Source organism: Rutidosis leptorrhynchoides, chromosome 11 (assembly GCF_046630445.1).
Source record: "Rutidosis leptorrhynchoides isolate AG116_Rl617_1_P2 chromosome 11, CSIRO_AGI_Rlap_v1, whole genome shotgun sequence".
NCBI classification, from domain to species: Eukaryota; Viridiplantae; Streptophyta; class Magnoliopsida; order Asterales; family Asteraceae; genus Rutidosis; species Rutidosis leptorrhynchoides.
The window spans coordinates 253,692,501-253,700,000 of NC_092343.1; positions in this window are offsets into that span (position 1 = coordinate 253,692,501).

A 7,500-nucleotide genomic window follows, 5' to 3' on the forward strand; every position below is an offset into this window, starting at 1 on the left:
TCATTTATCATTTTATAAATATTAGAACCCTTATTATTAACATAAGTATGGTATTAGTATTAATATTATTTTTGAGTTATTATTATTAGTATCATTAACAGTTATCATTTTCATTTTTTTTTTGCTATTAGTATTATCATTATTAATAAAATTATTATTATTATTAGTAAATCATTATTATCTAAATTATTATTTTAACAAATAAATCTTTTGTACACTATATATATACTTATGGTATATACTAGGATTGTATTAATAATTCACATAACAAACTAATAAAATTTCATAAATACAATACTAACCACAAATATATGTATATAAATATATTAATGTCACTATTTATATAAACGTAAATCATTATAGATATATATACATAAAATCGATATATATATATAAAATATAACTTAAAATATAATATAAGTATACGTTTTAAAATAAAGGTTAGAATAAATTCTACAAAACTATAATATATAAATAATACATATTAATAAATGAAATTTTGTAACTTACATTATACGTATTAATATATACACAATTGATATAGGTTCGTGAATCCGAGGCCAACCCTGCATTATTCAATGACGTCATATGTATTTTTACTACAAAATACAGTATCGTGAGTTTCATTTGCCTTTTTACCCTTTATATTTTTGGGCTGAGAATACATGCGCAACTTTTATAACTGTTTTACGAAATTGACACAAGTACGTGAAACTACATTCTATGGTTGGATTATCGAAGTTGAATATGCCCCTTTTTATTAAGTCTGGTAATCTAAGAATTAGGGAACAGACACCCTAATTGACGCGAATCCTAAAGATAGATCTATCGGGCCCAACAAGCCCCATCCAAAGTACCGGATGTTTTAGTACTTCGAAATTTATATCATGTCCGAAGGAGGATCCCGGAATGATGGGGATATTCTTATATATGCATATTGTTAATGTCGGTTACCAGGTGTTCAATCCATATGAATGATATTTTTGTCTCTATGCATGGGACGTATGTTTATGAGAAATGGAAATCTGAAATCTTGTGGTCTATTAAAATGATGGAAACGATTGTTTAAGTTAAACTAATGAACTCACCAACCTTTTGGTTGACACTTTAAAGCATGTTTATTCTCAGGTACGAAAGAAATCTTCCGCCGTGTATTTGCTCATTTTATAGATATTACTTGGAGTCATTCATGGCATATTTCAAAAGACGTTGCATTCGAGTCGTCGAGTTCATCAAGATTATTATCAAGTCAATTATAGTTGGATATATTATGAAATGGTATGCATGCCTGTCAACTTTCGATGTAATGAAAGTTTGTCTTTTCAAAAACGAATGCAATGTTTGTAAAATGTATCATATAGAGGTCAAGTATCTCGCGATGTAATCAACTGTTGTGAATCGTTTATAATCGATATGGACTTCGTCCGGATGGATTAGGACGGGTCTTCACAGTTGGTATCAGAGCGGTGGTCTTAGCGAACCAGGTCTTGCATTAGTGAGTCTAACTGATAGTCGTTAGAATGCATTAATGAGTCTGGACTTCGACCGTGTTTGCATGTCAAAAGTTTTGCTTATCATTTAGTGTCGAAAAATTATTTACTTATCATCCTTAAAGTCTAAGACACGTCTTACTGCCTTTATTGCATAGACAGTGTATAGTTAAATTCATATCTTAGCGTATCTGTTATTGTTACCTTTGCCTGACAGCTTCCGTAGATTCCTCCGTAGCTTATGGGATTTTAGTATTATATATGCATATGTAAATTATGTATTGCAGGGTACTAATCTACATCCTATAATCTATTTCTTATCGAAAATCCTTCATCTGATCGTACGAGATGAATCCCTCAACCAGTTCGAGTCCATCTGATTTCGATAGCTATTTCGATAGTTATTCCGACAGCTATTTCGATATGGATTTCCACTCGAGCTCCGAAAGCAGAGTAACCGGAATGAATCGATCAATTAGCCATCATCTATTCTGAATGAATTGGAGATGGGTTCGTAGTCGACTTAATCAATGGAAACGCGAAGAAGGCGATCATTTCCACTAACCAAATTCACCTCTTGACAATGGACCTAAAACGTTTACCGGCGAACCTGTTCGAGACACCATTTTCTCTCTCATTTTCAAAGTATCTCATCACGATCATATACTATCTCAGATTCTAAACCTCATTCATCCGCTCGTCCGAACCGACAATCATCCCGGTGTAATAGAAGGAGTTAACGAACTTCGCGCATAAGTTGTAGTCTTGGAAAATATGGTGCAAAACGTACCAGCTTCATCCAAATCACCGGCACCAACGGTACCACCAACAACCCAAATTTCAATATCACATGCCTCAACATCTCAATCTATACCTCGAGTATAATCATCATTCTACATGACATTCTACATCAGTTATCTTCGTTCGACATGGTGATTATGTAATCTCTAATGTTTTAGAGATTATTTATTCTAGTTCCAACTGAAAACTAAATGAGTTTAATATCATGTTAACTCATTAAATTCATGATTACATCTGAAGAAAATATATATGTATATATGTTTTCATAAAGATTGTAATTAAAAATTCTTTTGTACAAACTGTTAATAATAAAAATATTTTAACGGGTAGGTAATACCCGAGGAATATTTAAATTTCACATTAATAAGTTACACTGTATATTCTTCGAATCTGATTCAACAGTTATTCACTATCCTATTTACAACCACCGGGATACTTATCCGTTCACCAAAGAATAACTATTTTCATTCAAATTCAATTTCATATTTGAATTTTGACCTATCAGAATCCAACAAGTGGCATAATGAAGAAATAATGGACACAATAAAAATTGATTAGAAACAGACTAATTAACAATATTAAATTTTATTAAGAAACCACGCTAACAAAATCCTAGCTAACTGTTAATTCCGTATTACATTTTATTTATCGCAATTTATTTATCGCAATTTATTTTATCGCAATTTATATTCTCGCAATTTTATTTATTGTCATTTAATTTATGTTATTTACTTTACGCACTTTATTTATCGTCATTTAATTTCTGTTATTTATTTTACGCACTTTAAATATCGGGACACGTATACAAGGTTTTGACATATCATATCGACACATCTATATATATTATTTGGAATCACCATAGACACTCTATATGCAGTAATGATCGAGTTCTCTATACAGGGTTGAGGTTGATTCTATAATAATATATATACTTTGAGTTGTGATCGAGTCTGAGACATGTACACGGGTCACGATACGTATTAATTAATTTAAATATTATATATTAAACTATATATGAATGATTGCACTGTCAACTGTGGACTATCGACTGTGGACTAATAACATTGGACAATTAAAATGAATTAAAATATTGAATATAACATATGAAACTAAACAATTCTTCAAGTTTGCCACTTGATTTCGTCTTAAACCTCATTTGTATCTTCACTATTACATTCTGCGTTCAAACCTTTCATGATTCTTGAAAACACCTCAATCGATAGGATGAATCAACCGCACTTCATCTACGGAAGGAAAGATTTATGCATATAGTTATGCACCTGAGAAACTCTCGGCAATTGAGTAAAAGTTCAACACGTAGCCGCGTCAGATCCTTTGGCATTTATTAACAAAAACAACTTTGCGATCCCTTTTCAAAATTAGCCAATTTTGTCACAACTCCAACAAGTCAACTTCGACTTTTCGTACGAAACAACCTTATTATAACGTTTATATATACGCGTGCTCTTTTATTGTTACCAGGTAACCTTTCATATTCCATCATATTACCATCAGCGTTTAATCATCTAAAAACACAATTCTCCTTAAACCACCTCGGATTAATAACCGATGATTCAGATATCATAGCATTAAATGCAGAGGAAACAGAAAAATGGTAGATGGTCTAAACGGACAAAAGTTTGATGATAAAGAAAGGAGTGTTAGGAACGCTCGATAGAAAATTGGGTATTGAAAAACAGATTGAGTTACCCATGAAGGAGACCAAGGACAAATACAAGGACCAAATCCTATATTCAAAGGATTCAGGTAATTCTGGATCCGTTGAAATCTTTAGAGAATATCTTGCTCCGAAGTCATGTTAAAATCTTGCGGAAAATCTTTCTCCATCAACCGTCGAACTTAGAAATTCCAAAATATCATCATCAATATCTTTGATATTTCTGAGGATATTTTCATAAATATTCTCGTCCGAAATTATATACCTCTTCGTACTTCCTGTGTATCAATATATTGGAAACATTCAATAGAAAATATAGTACCGAAAAGCAGATTATGCGAAACTATGAAGAAAGCCGTGGATAAATCACAAAGAATAAGTTTGACTTCAAAGAATCCAAATAATTCAATGTCTGCTAAAGTCTATAGTGAATAACTTGCTCCTTACTCTAAACCCTTGCAGACAATAGTTTCTATCATCCTCTGATCTTAGATATTCTGAGATATTATCGTACCTTTCATTATAAATATCCTCCATATTTCTGGAGATATTTTTATAACTATTCTTATCTGAAATCATTAATCTTTTCGTGCTATCAGTATTACATCATATAGAAACTGTTAGTTTCTATATTCTGTAAATTTTCAAGCTTAAAATATGAATGTTATTGTAGTAATGATGGGAACTGATGCATGAGTTAGTATAATATAATGACACTTGATCAACGTGATTATATTACAGTAAGTCATGCTGAGTTTCTAAATGAAACGTGATGATTCACAGATCATAACGTCATCATGTGTCATGTTACATAACTCTTTCATCCTACTTAACTCCGTAACAAATCAAGAAAATGTATTCTTGATGGTTCTATCTTCCGTGATGTTGATAAATTTGAAAATAAAATCGTGCTATCACGTTCCTTCATGCTTAGAACATTATAATCATTCGAAACTCTATATCTATAAATTCTGGACCATTATTCGCTTGACTTGAAGTCGGGAAGAGAAAACAAAAGCATAGAGCTTTGAAATATAAGGGAGAATATAAAGTCCGATAACAACACATAAATTACAAACCGTGTATATCAATGTTTATCGCAACATAAAGACACGGGAGAATTAAAAACATTATAATCCCGAGGGCGAAGTAGAAGAAAGCAGATTCCTCTGGTGGAAGTTGGAAAAGGAGAATGATTGTTGCGATAGTAAGGATGAGGACAAGGATCAGAACTGGATTAATCATTTTCAGAATCTTTTGGATGTATGAACTAAGAAAGAAAGTATAAGAATGGTGAGAATAATGGAAAGGAAGAGCTTAATTTATACTGGAAATATCAGACGTAGTAATCGGGGCAGATCACCGTATTTAATTAAAGAGATCTTAATTTCCATAAATCCCGAAGAATCAGATTTTATAGATCTTCAAGATTTTCTTTAAATCCCTTAAATTCCGGAATTTAACCAAGGCAATGTCAAAAGTTAAGACGCGCCTTATTTTCTAAATTCAAACCTGACTACGTCAAAAGTTAAAAACAAATCTTTGTTTCTCATTTCATCCTTTTGTGAATAGCTTCATTCGCACTCTTCGAATAATTGAATTATTTTTATCCATATTACTCAATGATGATAAAACTCAAGTTATCAACTCATATTCGTCAGGAAAACATATTTATTGTTAGCTATGACGACCTCACTCAAATTTCGGGACGAAATTTCTTTAACGGGTAGGTACTGTGATGACCCGGGAATTTCCGACCAAATTTAAACATAATCTTATATGATTCGACTCGATAAGCAAAGTCTATTAAACCGAGTCTCATTATGTTTGAACTATTTCATGATAACATTTGACCTTTAACTATTTCCGACGATTCACGAACCTTTAATTGTAACTAAGAATGTAAATATAAATAATTATATATAAAACTAATTATATTAGTATTAATGAACTATTAAGTAATTTTGTTATTATAAAAGATAACATTTAATAACTAAAGATTTTCATTTTGAATATATATAGTATATTGTATATAAATGATTCAAACATATTTTACCAACGTTATCAAAATATTAAATGTACAATGTTATACTTTGTAGTTAATTGTTTAATATACATAATTAATCATCTACTCAACATTTAAAACATGATTTTATATATATGGTAGTATACATATATACATAAATATAACTATATATATATGATTTTATACATAATTATTATATTATGTATATGTAGAAATTTATAATATATCTATGATGAAATAATGTACTATTTTAATAAATATATATAATACTTACATATATAAAACATTTATATTTTTCATAATTACATACATAAGTATAATATAATTAGTATGTAAATAAATATTATAATATATTTATATTAAAATGCATAAATATATAATATTCAGTATATGTTACAATACATATTACATAATTATTAAATATTACATAATAATAGATGATATTAATAAATTAAATTTAAATACAAATATAGTTGTTGTAGTAATGTTATTTGTATCGTCAAATATCAATATTTGTATTCATAATATCACTTTATATCATATAAAGATGAAATTGGATGTATAAATTAGATTATTATTACTAATATTATTATTATCGATAAAATATTAATATTATCATAATTAGTGTGGTATTATTATTATTATTATTATTATTATTATTATTATTATCATTTTTACAATTATTATTATCATTAATATTATATTTATCATTATTATTAATTTTATTAATATTATTAGATATTAATAGTATTGTTATTATATATTATTATTATTATTAATTAAAAAAAACAGTAGGGATCTATATTATACACTTGACCTCTGTATCCTTTATCTCTATTATTATTATTTTTTTTGTTTCTTTCCTGCTCCAAACTCGTGAACATGTGTTGACATTTTCTCCATTTTTTATCAACCGATCTCTATTATTACAAAATGATTATGTATAATTGCAAATCAAATAAAAAGGAAATCCAATGGGATTAAAGAGCACAGCGATATTTTTTTTTTCTTCTTCTCTGCACGCTCCAATTTTTTTTTCTCTTAATTCAATTTCGAATAAAGTTTCAAAATCTAAAAATGCAGAAAGGTTAGAAATCTTTCTTTGAATCTATCTGCAAAATCTCAACTCTCAAATCTTTATATCGATCTTGAATTTTGAAGTCAAAGTTTAGTTTAAAAAAAGTCAACAATTGTTCTTGAGACAAATTCGCGTTCGTGTATATGTTTCTGATCAAATTGACGATTCCAGTAGTTTTTATACATGTTTAGAAAACTATTTCGTGTTATAAACATTATCTATAATGTTATCTATTACGAAATCAATTTTTTTTGTTTTGTTCCAAGAACCGACGTTGCAGTAGGCCTTTAGTGTTTTTTTATTTTATTTTAGAACCCAAATTATTTTTTTTTCTGTAATGTTTTGAAGCTTTAAAAGGAACCCTGATTTTTTTTTTTTTTTTTTTTTTTGGTTATTGATGTTTTGTTGAATCCATGAGACTTGTGGA